An 18,490-nucleotide genomic window follows, 5' to 3' on the forward strand; every position below is an offset into this window, starting at 1 on the left:
TAAAAGTCATCTTGGGAAAACTGCTCCTGGAGGAGTTGCAGCCTATGGTCCACATAAACCATGCACTCATTGAGGAAGCTTTATTTTATCTAGCTCCAGAAAAAGTTTGGCTGAGGTATGGTAGCCTCCTCCTCTATCAGAAAGGCAGGTAAACTCCTGGGAACTTCTTTCCAGGAAGGAGTTACTGGGCTTCTGCAGTTTTCCTGAGGTAGTAGCTTTCTGGGGTCAATTCATATAGCCAATTACCTTGGCAGGAAACTGGTTTTGGCAACGGCAAGTTTGAAAATCTATTTAACCCAATATGCATAAATCAAGTTGTTTATTCTAGATACTTTTTTCCATAGCATTTACTTAAGTTTAAAACAAAAGTATCTAGAATAAACCATGGCGGGGGAGGGCAGGGGAAAAAGACCACCTCAAACATCTAACTCTGTAGGCATGATATCCAGCTTGTACTGTTGCTAGTCTTTAAACATATAAAGAGTGGTCTACAGCCATCTAACTCACAATCCACACCTAAAAGTTTACAGTCAGTTTTTAAGAGCAATCTGAGGATTTAATTTTCAGGGCAAGATTTGCCTCATTCACCTAGTTTGTTCTAGGAGAATTAAGCACAGATTTATGGAAATCCCTTTTATCTTGGCTGATGTATGCAAAAAAAAAAAGAAGCTTTTCACTTTGGGGAGTACAGTTTTCTGTGAGTACATCTCAAGTGAAGTTAGGCAAGCCACTGGAGTAGATGTTCTGAAGTTGGTACAATGCATCAAGAACAAAGAGAACCATATTATTAGCCTGTAAAGCCACAAATTAAAGAAAGTCTAGGTAAAGGGATAAGGGAAAAGAATTCAGCCTTGCATTGCAACAGTTCTATGTTTATCATCACTTCAGTATTTAGAGAACAGGAAAATGCATGACTGCTGTAAATTTAACTGTAGGTTATTTAGGAATGAATATCAAAATACTGGCCTTTTGATGTTTCAGCAAAAGGCACCGATTCACTTATAGCAAGATAGATTAAATATGTTCCTAAACAATACCAGACCAATTTGTCTACTCTAGGGCGTGCTGCAGTTTATGCCACAGCCCCATTACGCCAATGGAAGATCATCAATTACCTCGAACAATAGTTGGAGTCAAGACTGCATAATTTATCAAGAGCCATTTGCTTCACTGCTACATTCTTGAGTATTCATCTGTTAACACCGCAGAAACAGAGGAAAGCAATAATCTCTAGATGATATCATTCCTAGTCAGTCATACATTAACACTGATTTAATATCGCATCTCTTTTCTCTGTCTAAAAGCAGTTTATCAAAGTAGTCCTACCCTAGGAATACAAAAAGCCTTTGCTCACCTTTAAGATCTAAGGCCCTGTTGTACCACATCACTGAGTAATAAATTTAATAGGGACAGAACTCTATACCAATTCATGTGTTCAGCAGATTTAAAATGAAAAATAAATCAACTTTTTCTTTGCCATTGTCTTTAAACATGATTTTTAGCATGTCAGTTCTCTTCAGAGACTGTAACTGCACACAGACTTACATGTTCTTTCCATGCAAGTTAAATATCTCTTTGCAATTTGTGCTGTTTAAGTGCCAAGTTACTGCCCTTTTCCTAAGCGCCTTAGATGGGGGAGTGAAACTCCAAAGGATTGTAAATAGAAAACAAGCTATGTAGTCAATCACTGTTACAAAACTCAGGACATTCAGTGGCGAGAACAACTGTTGTGCAGCATCGAGCCAGACAGCCTGCACACATTCAAAACCAAGCAACTTCACATGCTTCTACTGGCTTAAGAGGTCTTCCTTGGACAGAGTCCCTGAAAGAAGGACAGTCACGATAAACCAAGTTTCAAAGGTCGTAAGATTCCGTTTTGGTATGATATTCTCTAGCCTAAAGAATAGTCTATTGTGAGGCATAGCTTTGACATCTCGGTCTCTCAAAAGTGTTAAACCAACTCACATCATCTAAACAAAGACTGATATTCATCCCGCATGGAAAACGTTGCGGATACGAATCCTGGAGATTACCGCTGCTCTGAACGATTTGTTTCTAGTCACGATCAAGTTACCCACCTAACCAGTAGATGAAGTTATCTATTAACGGCAAATTAAGCCTGTCACCAGGTATGCTTTTTGATTTATCACTTGCTCTCTACATATTCCCAGCAGAAGAAACGGTATCTCACCCAGCACTCTGGAAGCACAGACAGCCTACGCACCTACAGATACTGCGGTAGGAAGATGGCAGGGGTATGGTCACTCTGCCAATTCAGGAAGTTTTCCAGGTTCTACATGTGCCATCTGTCAAAGTCTCTAAATTCAAGAGAAAAATAATTTTTAAAACGCAATCACTTGCAGATTAGTTAGGAAAGGGGGGGGGGGGGGGAGATTTTAACCTGGCAGAGTTGCAAGACAAGCTCCAGAGCTCTTGCAAACTGGAGTTATGCTCTTTTATGAAAGGTAACTTAACAAATTTGTTGAGTACTATTCCCTTTCAAGTCCTGGGTATTTAATTATTTTTCTTCTGTAATGTTCTGTTTTCTGTAACTGAACTACTATGGAAGAGGGAGGGGGAAAAAAGCTTCAATATAGCCTTAAATTTTGACCTCCCTGAAAACCTTTCTCTAAGACCTCAGGTTTAACATACAGGTTAAAAATCTTTCCCTCTCTTTTACGTATCTTTTACTCTCTCAGACATTCGGTGTCACTACTTCATTTCTCCCCACACTATAGCATAAAGCTTAGCAGACCAAACCTGGATTTTTACAAGAAATTAGAACAAAGTCTTAAAACAACTGAGTTCATACAATATCCTCCTCTAAGTCACCTTCAGGACTATCTGGGTCAACTCTACTGTACTTACAATTTAACATCTTGAAGAGCCAGGAAAAAAGACCCTGTCTTGTTGGTCCACACAAAGAGCAATCTGCAAGATCTCTTCAGATGGCTTCAAGATAAGGTAGTTAAATGGAGGCATCTAGCAACCTTCTACACCAACACAGGGCATGAGGACACATACACTTTACTTTCTTACTAGTCAACTCCTATTGCCATAGTTACAATGGAAATAAGATTTGGATACGAGCAGCATGAGGCATGCCAGTGAATTTTCTGTGTTTGAAAGACCTGACCACTAACATTGTCCCCAGCTGCCATTTAAAACGTGGGACACAGATGTGCTTTTCCATGCAAGAACAAGATCCACACAAGAAGGAAGCCTGACCACGTGGGCTGGAAAGAAAGTGCTGCCAGATCCCGTAGCTGGCTGGACCAAGGAGACTAGATCCTGAAGCACCCTTGGCAGCACATGTGTTTGCCACCAGATTCCATCATAGCTTTAGCAATCAGTACATATAAGGATTTCTAAAGCAATTTCCCCTCTTTTGGTGGCAGTTTCAGGTAGAGACCGTGTCAGTTTACAAGACTGAGGATGCCCTCCACCCCCAAGGTGATCATTTGGTCAGCAGGACTCAAAGGTTCCTTAGTGCAGGCTGGCAAACAAATACAACCAAAAGACTCTGACTTCAAACTACTACTAGCAGCCTCCTGCGCAAGGAACAACACAGAGGACTGGATTTATCCTTTTACTTTCCACTTCTCCATTTTGCTCACTCCAAAAGCATGCTTGCTTCTCTCCCCAGCTCTGAATGTCATTCCCCACACCCAGTCTCTCCCGTTTTCTCACAATGAAAACCAATACTTGGGCAACTCCCCTTCAAACAAGTTATTTCGCCTGATGCTCCAGAACACCTCCCCAAACACTCCAACCGCAAAGGATGCAATGACATTATCCTTGATATCCTGATGGCCTACTGAGATTAATAGCAGATAATATTTAAGAGTACTTGCAGATTTCCCGATTTCTTTCTACTTCCCTTGCACAAGTTGGCACGTGCACACACATTTTGTTACACATATGTACCCAAAAGGCATTTGCAAGTCTATGATATAGAGCAACTGCCTAACTAGAGTAATACTTTGAACATATCTTTGAAAACAAAGCATTGTTCTAGTTAAAATTTCAAGTGAGTGTTGCACACTAAAATGAAAAGCACTGTTCAAAATATAAATCATCAATCAAAAGCACTTCAGTTACGTCCAAACACTCCCACGATTCCATACTAAAAAATCTGGTCTTATAAAAAAAGGAATATAATTCTCTTTGCCATTCTTAATTGCAAAGCTGTTAGTCTAAATATTACACCTTGTAAAGGAAGCCATTTGCCATTGTAATTTTGCCAAAAAATGAAGAATCTTGGCAACAGCAATTTAGGCTTTTGAAAGCCAAAACAGATACATACTTCAGAAGCAGCACAGAAGAGCTGATGCCATCCCACTTTAAGTCTTGCCAAATAAAATCAAATAAAATACATGCAGTTCAGCAATTTTTGGTTTCCTGAAGCTGCCTAAAATCCTGAAAAGGCTCCTCAAGACTCATAGCCGGTGAATTCATGTTCACCTCCTGACAGGGCAGCTTTACTGACAGCAAGGATAAAAAGTCCTTGGAGAAAAACAGTTACTTTGCACCTTGCCCATTTAAGTAAGGATTTTTTCCCTTGTACCTGAAGGAAGTATTCCAGTTTAAAAAACAAACCTATAACAAAGTTTGGAAATATTTATGAAACTCTGCAGTTTCACTATCTCCCTTGATCACCCAAAATCCTCTTCTGCTTAATAGCTAAATCCATAGCTTTGAAGCAGGAACTTTGACAACTAAACAGACTGTACCCAAGTCTAAACAAAATGTTAATTAGACAGAAACTAAAGAACTGTGTAGCATACAGTACCCAATCTCATCAGCAAGCCATATGGAGAAGTAGGGCAGGTCCATAGATGCACAACTGGGACAAGAGATGCATAGTGAGGCAGCCCAAGGACAACTTCAGCTGAAGATGCCATGACTAACGGTCTCCGATTTTGTATATACACTTCGTCACTATATTCTTCACTTCCAAAGAATTGAAAAATACTGCCTCTATCCAATGTGTTGTCATTTTCTCCCCCCCCCCCCCCCACCTTTTTATGTCCAATGTCTTTTTCCCCCCCCCCCCCCCAATCTAGTTACATTTCTCATAACACAGAATCCAAGATTTTGTAATTTTGGGAAGCGGTCTAAATAATTATTTCCTTCTGTTATTTTAGGCTTTTATTATCCAACCTGAAGACTCAGAGTGAAGTTATACAACAGTTAAAATAATTTAATAGCTTGTTACTGCCAAGAACAGGACAGACATCCAACTCTCTTCATCAGCCCTTGCTCTGCTTTCTTCCTCCACTTCCTCCCAGCAACTTCATGGCACTCCCTCCTTCTCCCCCTTTTGTGCCATGTATGGCCCTTAATGAGTTCAGCTTGCAAAAAAAAAACACACCACAGTTTTGTGTTGTGTTAACTAACTCATTTGTATTGCTGGGTTAGTTTTCTGCTAAGGAAGCAAGTGCAATAAACTTACATCTGACAAGCAGTTCAGCTAGCACAATGTGAATGGCAGGAGAGCATGAGCAAGAGGGGAAGGGAACAGGATCACCCCTTTCCAGTGGCAGCAAACTATTACATTGGCCGAGGCAACCTGTGAACTTTCGTTTTCTTTGTTTACTGCCATTAGGAGCTGGCAACACTTTCCTACTGCACGTCCATGAGAATTACTGCTTTCCAGGCATCTCACAGAAGATAAACGTTTGGGTAAGTCTCCAAACAAAATAAAGTTGCATTTTCTAGAAGGCATTTACTTTCCCATTGTGATACCGACTCAACTAAAGTCTGCTTTTGCTGCATACTTACCAAAGCATTGCTTTTTGCATCCAACACACTAATAAGCATCTATCCTTTCAACCTGCCACTGGTGTGAATGGTCCTTCCCCCTACACAGGGGTGGGATTTGAAAGCCAGTGGCTCTAGACCCCCAACTCAGAGACTAAACTACACGCGAGACATTTTTCTACCTAAGTCCTATAGAAACAGAGCAAGTTCACAGGCTCTGTACAATGCATTTTTTTTTTAAAAAAGTCAGATCGTTACAGATTCTGGTTTAAACCACAGCTTAATTTACGTGTCTACCCCTAAGCATTACACTGGAAAGATTTACCCAACTCACTCAACTTCCCTTTACTAAGGTGACAAGATGGTAGGATGCTCCCCATAGCTGTAACTTTTACAGCCTCCTGACAACAGAAGTTAGGAAAGCAAATAGTTGAAACATACATATGCAGGTGTGACAGAGGGACTCTCAAATCATAGAATAGCAACCTACAGAACCTATACCCTGTTCCTGGCTTCTGTTCCCTCATTTCTCTGCAACACTCCTTCATTTTGGAGGAGAATCTTCCAGAGCATGCAAAAGCCTTTCCTACCCTTCTGACTGATGCAAAAGACAAAGATACATAAAAAAAATAGATCACTTTTTGTTCTTTGTTTATCACATGACCTACTGATCAGTTTAAGCATTTTAAGTCTGTTTCATCCAAATGATCCCTTCATCAATCATTACGGTTATTCACAGCCTATTTTTCTTTGCTTGAATGCTTTTTACAAGGAAGTTTCCTTCTAGGTAAGATTTATGCAGGGGGCTCAGTAAAGCTTCTCACCAAACCTGCTAGTTTTTCTAACACAGTACTGGCTACAGAGTGCTGACCGTAAGACTGACCTCAAAACCAAAACCCATGCTCATGCACAGAAATCTATAGACAGATATGTATCAATACCATCCACATTCTTCCCTAGGTCTCTCCTGACCTCCAAAGTTTTCAGGTGGGTCAAAATACGTTTCCTGGATTTAAAAAACCATCATTGTGGAGCAAGGATGTTAGACCGGTTTTTCATTTTGATGATTTACAGGGCTTAATACCAATAGTTAACACAGTAAGTGTACATGTGTCACTTGCTGTTCTCTTAGTACAAGATTTTTTTGAAGAGTTATTAACTAGGATTATCAAAAGCTTTTATTTAGACAGCAAGGTTCATGTTTTTACAGCAAATCAATTGACAGAGGCTTTTACAGTTATCTATAATTTATGTTAGTGAATAAGCACTAGTTTATTTACATTGTCTAATACCATATAAACGGTTGAAGCTGGAGGGCAAGTTAAGACATTTCAATTCAAACAGCATGCTACTCACTAAGATGAGATACCGTAAGAGGTACACTTAAGTGCACAGGTTATTTTCAATATACCTCTTGTTCGCACAGTTAGAATACTCAAAAGAAAGCCTTTCTGCTTAGCCTCTGGAAAAATTACGTACTGTGAGCAGAGACTCATTCCCCAATATCAACAGTACGTTAATTCACACACACCCCCAAAGAATTTTGTAATGACATATTCCCAAATATGGTTTATTCTAAAGAATTCAACTGTTCAAACAATTAAGATAAAGACACCATAAATCAGCTGAAATGCGGCAAAGGAGTAAGTAATAGTAGTGAGTAGTAAAAATAAACAAGCAAACCCTTTTTACCTCTCATGCACAGCAGGGTAGGAGTTACCATAGTATTGCTGGGAGGCGATAACTCATTAAAGCCACGAGTAACTCAACCATGTTGAGCCCTGGACTACATCAACCCCAAGCAAGCAGATGATGGCCAACTCTGCTTCTAGTTGCAAAGAGTGCAAGGAGGCAATTCCAGCAAGTACTGTGTTGCTCTTGAGACAAACAGAAAATCTTATTGTATTCAAGAAGGATATAGTTAAGAAGTGCAAGAAGCACAAAGGATAACCCAAATAAAACTAAAGCGATACACACACCCTTGATTGACTGGAACATAAAAACTGTACCAATCCAGCTTGGAGTACACAATTTGGAGACTGCACTCATTCACTCCTATGCAATGAAGCACCAGCAGTGCCAGAGTATACTCAATCGCAAAAAACTACTTGCAGTTTTAACATACTGATGTCATAGATGCCTCATGTATTTTAACACTGCCTTACTAACAAATCACAACAATCTCTTCTTAGAGCAAAGAGACCATTTTGTAATCTCAGATGCATTTGCTGGTATTATGCAACACGCAAGCTCCAAATCCACGGGTGGCTTACAGTTAGCAGCAGACAATCAGTGCTGCAGCAGCACCTAGCTGACTTTCAGGACACAACTAAAGAGTTACTGGTATTCTATTCTTGAATACGGGCTGGAAATTTCTAAAAAATAAAATAAAAAGGAGATAGGAAATGCAAAAGTCTTTCTTACCCCCTTATGCTTTTCAGGCCTTGAAGAACAGTTTCAAGCTGACATCTCAAAAGCAAGTATGTTGACCTACTTGCAAATACACCACCCTGGGACAAACAGGGCATAGCTTTTCCAACTAAGTGTAAACAAAACAGAAAATAAACTTACATAATAGGTTAATATTTTGTAGAAGGGTTAATGTGTTAATGTTCAACAGAAAGCTAGAGTCTGGCCAACTGATCACATGTTCCATGTGCATTAGTGTACATCTATTTATTGCTACTAACTTGCACCTGCAGAGAGAGGAAGAAAGAGAATATTCCTTCCTTTGATCCTGAAGGTCACAAGGTGACCGAAATCCCAGCATAATGAAAACTCTGGTGAGGTTGCAAGTGTCACAGCTTCCATCAACCCTTTCAAAAGGCAGTGTTGGAAAGCACAGGAAAGAAAACTGAGGTAATACCACCCAGGCTTCATAGACTATGTCAACTTAATTAGAATGGTATTTTGGCAGCACCCAAAGATTACATATCGAAGGCTGGGTAGCAGGCCAAATACTTGACTTAACTAAAATATTTTGCCAAGCCACCTACATTAAGAGCTACTTCCCTTTTCTTTCAGGGTGCCATAAAGAAAATCTGTTGTTTCAGGCCTTGTAAGACTATTTAACAGAGGCATGAAACAGTGAACATCACCAGCACTGAAGGTTAACTAGATGCGTTAAATGAGAAACATCCCTAGTTAACCTTCAGACTACAGAGCAGCTGAAGGGGAACATTTGTTCTCAAAGGGTGTAGGCTCCAGATGCAGCCAAAGTGCCTTTCTTACATACTGATGTATTTTAACCCACAAAATGCCTGTACTCCGAGCCCGGAACCCACACGCAGGTCCCATCTACATTCTCCCACCCCCAAGATTGTCCAGCTGGTACTGGCAGCAGTAGAAAGGAGGGAGAAGACAGCACATAAGTGTCCCCATACACAACATCGTTTTATAGGCCTGCAGTACATTGCCCACAGAAACAAATCAACATCCAGGCTATGTCCGGAGCTGACCACAACTCTGTTACAGGATAGGAAGAAAGTCACATACCCTACGTGGTGGTATGTGTACAGGGTAGAGAGGAAATGTACGGCCCTGCACTGTCACGTCAGTCAGTGAGGAGAAACAGGCACTCCTTACATGCAATTCATCTCACTCCATGGCAGCTATCTAGAAGAGGTCAGAGAAAGCTGGGGTTAGGACTAAATGATCTCAAGAGGCCCCTTCCAACCTACACGATTCAGTGAAGCACATAATTGGAGCGCCTGGTTCTCTCCATTGACTATAAAGGGAATTTAGAAAACTGGCTCAGATGTAGACATCCACGACCTAGACACTCAAAAACCACTGGGGAGGGATTCCTCTGGTTTACAGCACTGTAACTTCAAACTCCCAGCACTTCTGGACAAGACTGACAATCATGCTGGACCAGTCCCACAGTATCCCCAGACTTTTAGTCTCTGTACTGCAGAAGTTGATCCTGACAAAGCTGCAGCTTCTGCCAGCAACTTTTAGGGTTTAATTTCACTCTGAGTGTGTGTGTACATATACATATATTATACACACACTTACATAAGTGTATGTGAACTCAGTAAGTAGATGAAGAGCTTCTTTAGCAGCAGCACAGATGCAAAAGATAATCCCTTCAGCCGACATGGCAGAATTCAGTGTTGTGAATGCTCCACCTCACAAAAAATTAAAAAAAAAATCTAGCTCAGTTCTCTTTCCTGAATTTCCTTTGCTGTTTGAGGCAGAGATTCTGTTCATGCTTTGCTCTTCAGAAAAGTTCTCTCCCCTCCCAAAATGCACTGCAGTGTAATAAAACAAAAGATTTATCAAAAAAGCAGCAGATAAGCTCTCTTGCAAAAGCCTCTCTGAATATCAGAAATTTGAAATTTCCAATTGCTACTCTTAATTGATGAAATAACAATTCAAAAGAGTTTCTTTTTTGTTCCTTTGTATTTTGATCTATAAAAACACTCACTCATCATTAACACAATCAATTTGACAGATGCATCAGAAAAGTCTCGATTTTCATTTCAGCCCCACTAATCAGCAGTACTACTTTATCAAAACTCAGTTCTGCATGAATACATGGCTTTATGCAACTGCCTGCTTTAGACAGATACTTACTACAGGCTTTCATGCTACTTCCTGTCATTGGAAGAGGGCAAACATTTCCTTCACCTAAGGCTCTGATCCTTACAGATCTCGGAGCTTGTAATGTCCCCCCCTCCTTCAAATGGGCAGCAGTATCACAGAATTTGCCACCGATGTCTGATACTCTCTCCTCTTTATGGTATTGTTGGTCTTCGGTAAGTTACACTATGGCTTGGAAACCATCACAGTTGTCTTCTGCAACATCTTTGCCTATGCATCTTTTCTAGTCCGACAACTCATATAAGTCGATAGCCTAAAATAAGCAGCAGAATTTTCATGAGGACTGTCTCATTAAACTAAATGAGAACCTCTTCATTATACAAAACCAAAAAGCTTCCCTCCAAAACACAAGACAGAAGCAGAAGTTTATTGAAGCTAGATGACTCAAGAGCCAGGTTTGAGAAGGCTAATTCACAGGGAAGAAGCGCTCTTCTCCGTGGCAGGGGAAGACATCCATGGTTCCCAGAGAAGCTCCCAGTTGTAAGCCTCCCCAGCGTTGTCTCCTGAACTACAGGCATATCCTCATGCCCTGTTCCTGCTGAAGTGCAACAGCACGTTGCCCAATACAGCACTCTGCCATTCTGAGTAGTCCCACTGAGACTGACCAAAGCAAGTAGCAGGAATAATATGGACATAATTTTTCCTACAACTGCAAGTAGCAGCACTGGCCAGAAAAGATCTTGCAGCTAGAGTAAAGAAATGCAGGGTAGCAGAAAACCGCTAGCAACAGATGGGGAAGTAGAAACAGAGCAAACCAAGGAACAACACACCTGAATTTCTCCCACGGTCTGAGGGATAGAGAGACATGCCTGTTTTCTACCAGACTTGAATGATAGATCCCTAACAGTCTTTTGATACAGATCTCTGTCTAGCAGGTTAAGCCTTTTAAGGTTTAATGCCTCATGAGATACGTTTTTAAATGCAGAAAAAAGCCTTAGAAAGAGCAGAATCGCTCCATTTTTGCACCAAGTCAGAACACAAACCTCTCCCTCTGTAAAGACCATGTGTACCAAGAAGGACTAGGCTCCAGCTCCCAGCACTTGAGCAGCACTGAAGTTTTCGTTTTCTGGAAGGAAGGTACAACATGTCTGCAGAGCAAATGATCAAAGTTAAGAAATCACTCTGTATAGTCAGACAAAATTAAGTAAGTATGCGATTCCCACTTACTGGAAACCTCCCTGGTATCCAGCGACAGGATGCGTGGGAATGGTTCAAAGCTGCATCAGGGGAGGTTCAGACTAGCTATTAGGAAACATCTTCCTTTAACAAGAGGCAGTCAAACACTGGAATAGGCTTCCTAGAGAGGTGGTCGATGTCCCAAGCCTGTCAGTGTTTAAGAGGCATTTGGACAATGCCCTTAACAATATGCTTTAACCTTTGCTCAGCCCTGAGTGATCAGGCAGTTGGACTAGATGACCACTGTAGGTCCCTTCCAACTCAAACTGTTCTATTCCATTCATAGGAGAATATTCCTTTATACCAAAATGGCTTTATCTGAATGAGTGCTCCTAAAGTGAAGTTCAGGACATTCTCTGCAATTTGTAAATTTTTCCTGATATATTAGGAAAAGGTCCACATGCATTATAAGTCAGTTATTTCCAGTGCTGCCTCAACACCTACTTCTAGAAACGTCCACCTCAGAACACACTCAGGTGCTCTCTTGCCATCAAGTTTATGGGAAGAAGTTGGTTGAGACACAGTAGATTACCCCTCAACAACCCTATTCCGTCTCAAAGCAAGAGTAAAACCAGTTAGAGTCAACAGCAGTTTAGGAAAACCGGTTTTATTTGACATTGAAACAGACTGGGAAGTTCAGGGGGGTCAACTGCCATGCCTGAGGTGAAGGGCTGACTACATCCCATGTCCACCTTGGGAGCCACCTGACCACCACTGCCATAGCAAGGGTCACAGTGCCCCAAATTCTATACAGGATTCCCAATTCTCATCCTGCAACCTCAGTTTCAGCATGTAGCTCTTGGCCAAACCACTACTTGCACCGACCACTGGTCATTCACATTGGTCGGCAAGGGACCGGTTAACAGCATGAATTTCACAAGCCTGCAATTGCAAAACAGATATGAGCAAGTACTCTGTTGGCAATTAGAGCTCCAGCTTTATTTTATTTATTTTAGTAAAAGAGCAGATGTTGCAGTTATTCGAAGGTTTTCACAACCTTAATTGTTGACCTTAATTGTTGTTAATCTTTCCCATGAAGTGGAGACAGACAGACGCCACCCATATTTTGTGAAGAAGATAGTGTCCTGCAGGGTATGAGTAATAAAAGACAGTATTGTCTGCCTTCTCCCTCCTATGTGAAATACAACGGTATTGGGATTGGCCGGCAGCATGGAAGAAAAAGAACGAACAAATGACTCAGCTGGGGGTTTTGGGGGGTTTGGGGTTTTTTTTTTTTGAGGATAAATCTGCTACAGGATTGCGTCGTGACACCGAGATTTCTTTCCCTTCCCCAGGAGCAGGTGAAGCTTCCAAGTGCCAGCTAAGGAAGCGCCGTATTTAGACTTCATGACGCCTGAAACAGCTGATACACAAAGCACCCTGTCCACCTCATTGAGCATCACTCAGGCTGTAGTATTAAGAAGCGAAGTGTTGAGTTTCACAGGGCAGTATTAGGTTTCATAAACAAGTTCTCAGACTGAACAAGAAAGCAGCATTTCATGATGTGCTAGGAACATTGCAAAAGATACACGAGAGCTTCCCTTTTGCTAGTGGGAGGCTTGCCTGAGACTTCTTGCTCAGGCATGGAAATTTTGTATTCATCTTTTTGCTGCAGAACTTGGAGACTAAGTTTTCTAACCAAGAAGTACATTCCTCTGACTTTGTTCTGCCAAGTGTGCTGGAAGATGTTAACTTGGTGTCCCAGTAACTTGAGAACAGGCAGCGCAGAGGAGGGACACTGAAGTTCAGAAATGAAACACAGGATGTACTGATGCTGCAACTCCCTATAACTTAAGGCAAAAGCCTCAGAAGTCAGGATAGTGAAGATCAGTTTCATGTTTACTGTTTCCTTCAGACAAATACCCAGAGTGAACTTGGACATAAGGCTGAACCCAAAGACCAGACTGGAATGGCATCTGCTATCAGTTCTAATGCAAAATACAGTACATAAAGTCTTTTCTCCCTCTTACCCCCAACTCACCTTAGCTGCAAACACCTTCAAGGTTTCTTGACAAGAAGAAAACATAAGGACCATTTTTGGTTTAGTTCCTTAAGAGATGTTATGTTTGATTTTTATTTTTTTAATGAACAATGTCAACCTCCAAAAGTTCACCAGGCACCATATTTATAAAAATACACACACACACTAAGCAACTGCTGATAGACAACATTTTAAGAGCAGCATAAAAAGACTGTAGTACATTACTAGAATGGAAAGAATTCAGACAAGATTTCTGAAGGAAAACATCAAACTGCCAAGCTGTTAATTGCCATACATACCTTGTCACACCTAAATTGATTTGGACATAGCATGAAAGATGGTAAGTTAGATCAGTTTTCAGAAGCAAGTGCAAGGTAAATTCAGGGAACTGAAAAATCAGGAGGTGACTTCTTTACCAAAAGAGTTAGTTAAAACTAGGTAACATAGACATGGATAATAAGATGGCATGAGGAAGAGTCAGTACAGCTTCTGCAGAAGTTACGACTCAAACCTACCCAAGGTTTATGATACTGTATGGACAAAGACACATTTGGACATTGTCCCCAACAAGGGACTCTTAAAAGAACCTGAGCTACTGTAGTTTGTAGGAGTGGTTCCCCCCTTAACACCCAGCTGAAGGATAAGAATTAAAGGTAGGAAAACACAGAGCATTTTTTCCATACAAGGAGTCTCAAGAATTACTGTAGTGGCCATTCTTTTCAACGTATCCATAAGCTCTCTGAAACCTCACAAATAGGGAGGTGACATGAAGTTTGCTGGCAGTATGACGTGTTCAGTCATTGGAGCTGGAGCTTCACTCAAAGCACAGTGGAACGATCTCATGATCACGAACAAACGGGCAACCGAAAGGGCAACACTGATTTAATTTCCACAAACTCAAGCCAACGTGCAAAAAGAAAAATAACCCTGCCTGTGTGTACTGCTGAAGTAAGTGTCAGGAGTCTGAAGTCTTGCTTGAAAGTATCATCTTAGGGGAAAAAAAAAGGCAGACCATACCTCACAAGGAAATAACAGTATTAAGAATTAAGGAACTGCCGCAAGCAAAGCGGAATCATGACAAGTCATTACACCCAGGGCACACCCACTTCTTGAAAACTGTGGGCTGTTATGACACTAAAAGGGTAAAATAGAATTAAAAAGAGTACAGAGAAGAGGAATTCCTAAAGCAGAAACTAACAGACCTGGATCATTCAGTGTGGAGAAGAATAGAGACAGCTGAGGGAGAAGAGAACAGACACCTAGTCAGTTATGGAGGACACGCACGAAGTGCCCAGAGAATGATGATTCCCTCTCAAAAGAAAGGGGTAGGTAAGAAATTTGAGGTGGACAGGAAAATAATTTCCATGGGGTGATTTGACCTATCAATGTGTTAAAACAGTAATTTAGACTAAGCACTGGAGAAAGCTCATCAAGGGATAGTGACTATAGTAATGGAGATGCATGCTCCAAAGAACTGCAGTACAGCTCACCATGAAGCAGAAAGGCCTAAAAGCAGAGGAAAACTTGCAGGCCTTCTACCTAAGCAACTGCTACCGATGGCCGAGACACACACAACACTGTTAACTAACACAACAACTTGGTTAACCTGCGGTCTGGTCCGCTACAGCTACGCTTATCAAGAGGAACAGCCATAACTGTGTCACTCTCATACAGATTATTGCCCTTTTTCCCCCTGATGGAGCCCTGTACCAACTCCATTTTCAGACAGAGAAACCGAGACAGCAGAAAAGGATTTTGAGGTCACCCAGTAAGCCCCAGGCACAGGCACCGGCAGAAGGCGGGTTTCTGAGCCACGACCTCTGCATTCAAGACATTGCTATTCCCAGCTGCCAGCCCCAGGTCCTTCTGCTCCAGGTCACGTGCCCCACCAGAGACAGCAGGACAGAGGCCTACTTGCCCCTCAGCTAGGCTCATTAACGTAGCCCTTTCACACAAACTAAATTCGCAATTCAAGTGAACATCATGAATGATTTTTTTTTTTAATTAATATTCCTGGCAGTGAATTGTGGGCACTAGACATTAACCTAACTGAGATGGTGAAGGAGAGCTGGAGGGACAGCCACATCACAGAGAGGTCCAGAAGCACAACCTCAGCTCTGCCACACGGCATCCTCCAGAAAATACTGCATCAGTTTAACAGATTTGCACCTTTAACAATTTGGCACAGACCTAAAAACTACAGTTGCTAGGCATCCTCCATGTAACATTTACTTTAAACAGCAAGTCCCGCAGGCTACTGCAGTATGCAGAAGGTAGAATCCATGTAGCTTGCGAGTTGACAAGCACGTGCCTGAATGCTGGCTGTCTACAACGCAAAACAAGTACTGCTTCGCCAGGGTGCCTCTCCCACTATTTTCATGGGAATTTACTATATCCAGGATGTGACATGTTTCAGCACTGAATACAAAAGGTGCCATTTTCATAATGGGTATCTAGGAAGTTTCTTTCTTTGCATTTCAGGCCAAAACAAGAGCAAATCGAAATCTAAGATTTTGAAGAACATGAAGCTTCCTGCACAAATCTGATAAAGTCCTCCTGAAATCACAATGTAAGTTCAACACCATACTGAAAGCTGTTCAGAGACCACAGCTGAACAAGGCCTTGAACTCCTCTTTTATCAGCTTTTTATTTTGAATAAAATGAAAAGCTACTTTCAAAATAGCATGAGTCTCACAACACCAAAAAGATTCTGGCTTTTTCATGTTCTCAAAATAGCATGCTAGAAAGACATCTACAAAAATAGAAGCTTTAGGTGCATTTAGCTTTCATCTCGAGCATCAGCACAAGTCTATCCAATGCAGCATTTGCATAAGGCTACATACACAACCCTGTCCTGATGAGCAGCAGAGAATTGGGATCAAATGCAACTGATCACTTGAAAGCCCTCCCAGACCAGAGGATTCGGATGCTGGAGTGTGCTTGTTCCTTCCCCACCACCCCACACGCCCTGCGCACAGAGAAATTCAGATTCCTCTAACTCGCTTCACTGAAATCTGAGCGATCTAATAGAAGGTGGCAGCAAGCAACATCACCAAAAATAAAACCATCAGAGAGAAACTACTGAAGTGTAAAGTAATGCTTTGTTTCAGGCGCTTAAACGTGCAAGTTATTTCCACTGTACTTCTTGACATCGGAAAGCAAGCAGCACAAGCACATTTCAGGAACCATACTCCCTTCTCCTCTGCCCCCAGTAGGCAAACCAGGGGAAAAGCGACCATCTTCAAACCAGCCCCTCGGCTCCTTGGCTGCCCAGATTGACCCTCATCAATGCCCTTCCGCACGGCAGGGCAAAGCTTGCTTGCTGCGACAGGGAGGGCACCGCGCAGCAACTCTCGCCTCCTGCTCCCTGCCTTCTAGGAATTTCCCAAGCCACCACTGGAGGATTAGGAGCTGTAATGCTATTAAACACTGCAATATCAAAATCTGAACTAAAGCACACAAAGTCTGCCTTAAGAGGAGGATTTTTTCAATCTTTTTTTAACTTCTGGAAAAGCGTCTAAGGAACACAGTGAGGAAGCAGCATCAAAACTGGCAACTCCGCAAGCAAAACAGCAGAGTTTACTTGCACATTGCAGCCTGCCTGCTACTTCAGATTACTGATTGCAGAGCAACAAGTTATTCTCTCCCTAATTGGGTCCCAGTCTAAAATAGTCCCGTTATTTTTAGTATAGTACTTAAGTATCTGAACTGTGCCCTGTACTGCCAAAGCTGGCATGTGTCCCTGGCCATACCAGGAATTCCGATATTAAACAAGAACACACACGCCACATATCCAGGCCGACTTTTGTTCTTCTGCGTTGTCTTTAGTGGGTCATTTTAAACACTTTAAACACTAACAGCCGGCCAAAAACGGCACAGGCTTATACGCTAATTCTGCATTTAAAGCCTCTCTACCAGCTACTGTGCAACAGGAGAATCAACCCAGCAAGGGAAGAGAGAGGGTTGCGATACCACTGATTAGTTAAAGAGACAGTCAGTTTGCCCTTAGCAGGGTAGGGCACAGATAGAAGATAAGAATGGGATTATTTCACCCCTGTTTTGCTTGTTATGGGTCTGTACACGTTCTGGGGCACTGGAGGAGAGGAAAAATCCAAAATGCATCCTGTAACTCATCCCTCTTCTGTCCCCTTCCACACTGCACGTACACTATGGATAAATTTAAACTAGTCAAGAAACAAAAGGCCTGTGTTAAATATGTTTACACACACACAGAAGGAGGATTATGTAAGCTCTGTCTAACAAACAATATGCTTCTTCTGCAGAAGAAGTGAGAGATGATCAAAGCAAGACTTGTGCATGTTTCCAAGTCAGCCTTCCCACCTTCCATCAAAGGGGTGACAACCGTCCTGCAGCATGCTAATTCTGGAGCACAGAGAGCAGAACAAAAGCTGAAATAGCCACAGGCTGCTCCAACAAAGACTACCTGCCTCCGTGAGCTTACTGCTGCTTACCTTGCACTTTCATGGTAAGATTGTTTTTGTTAGACTGGGAAGAACAAATTCCCATAAGGAATTTACTCTGTCCTTTTATCAAGTACTTTGCAGAAGGGAAGTCAACTCTATGAAAGAGCTTTCAAGACAAGATCCTAACCTGAAAGACGGCTGCTAGCCAAAAAAAATTTGTTAAGTCTCTTTTACCACTAGACCATCTGTTCTTGAAACTGTACGTTCCTTTTCAGAAGGGTTCTTATTTTGTGAACAGTATTAGCATTGTCCACTGTCTCCACTCTAAACATTCCCTTATCCAACATGCTTCTAGATCTGATGGTGACACAGGACCAAGCCTCTAGTTTATCATATGATTATCTAGCCATTTTGCGTTCATCGGTATATTTCACTACTTTCTATTTTAAACTATTCTAGTCTCAGACAGCAGCAGAAGCACCATATTAAAACCTTACACGGCTTCTGAATTACGGCTGAGCTGATCAGGGGCACTACGTAA

Source organism: Aptenodytes forsteri, unplaced genomic scaffold (genome assembly GCF_000699145.1).
Source record: "Aptenodytes forsteri isolate BGI_AS27 unplaced genomic scaffold, ASM69914v1 Scaffold150, whole genome shotgun sequence".
Classification (NCBI taxonomy): domain Eukaryota; kingdom Metazoa; phylum Chordata; class Aves; order Sphenisciformes; family Spheniscidae; genus Aptenodytes; species Aptenodytes forsteri.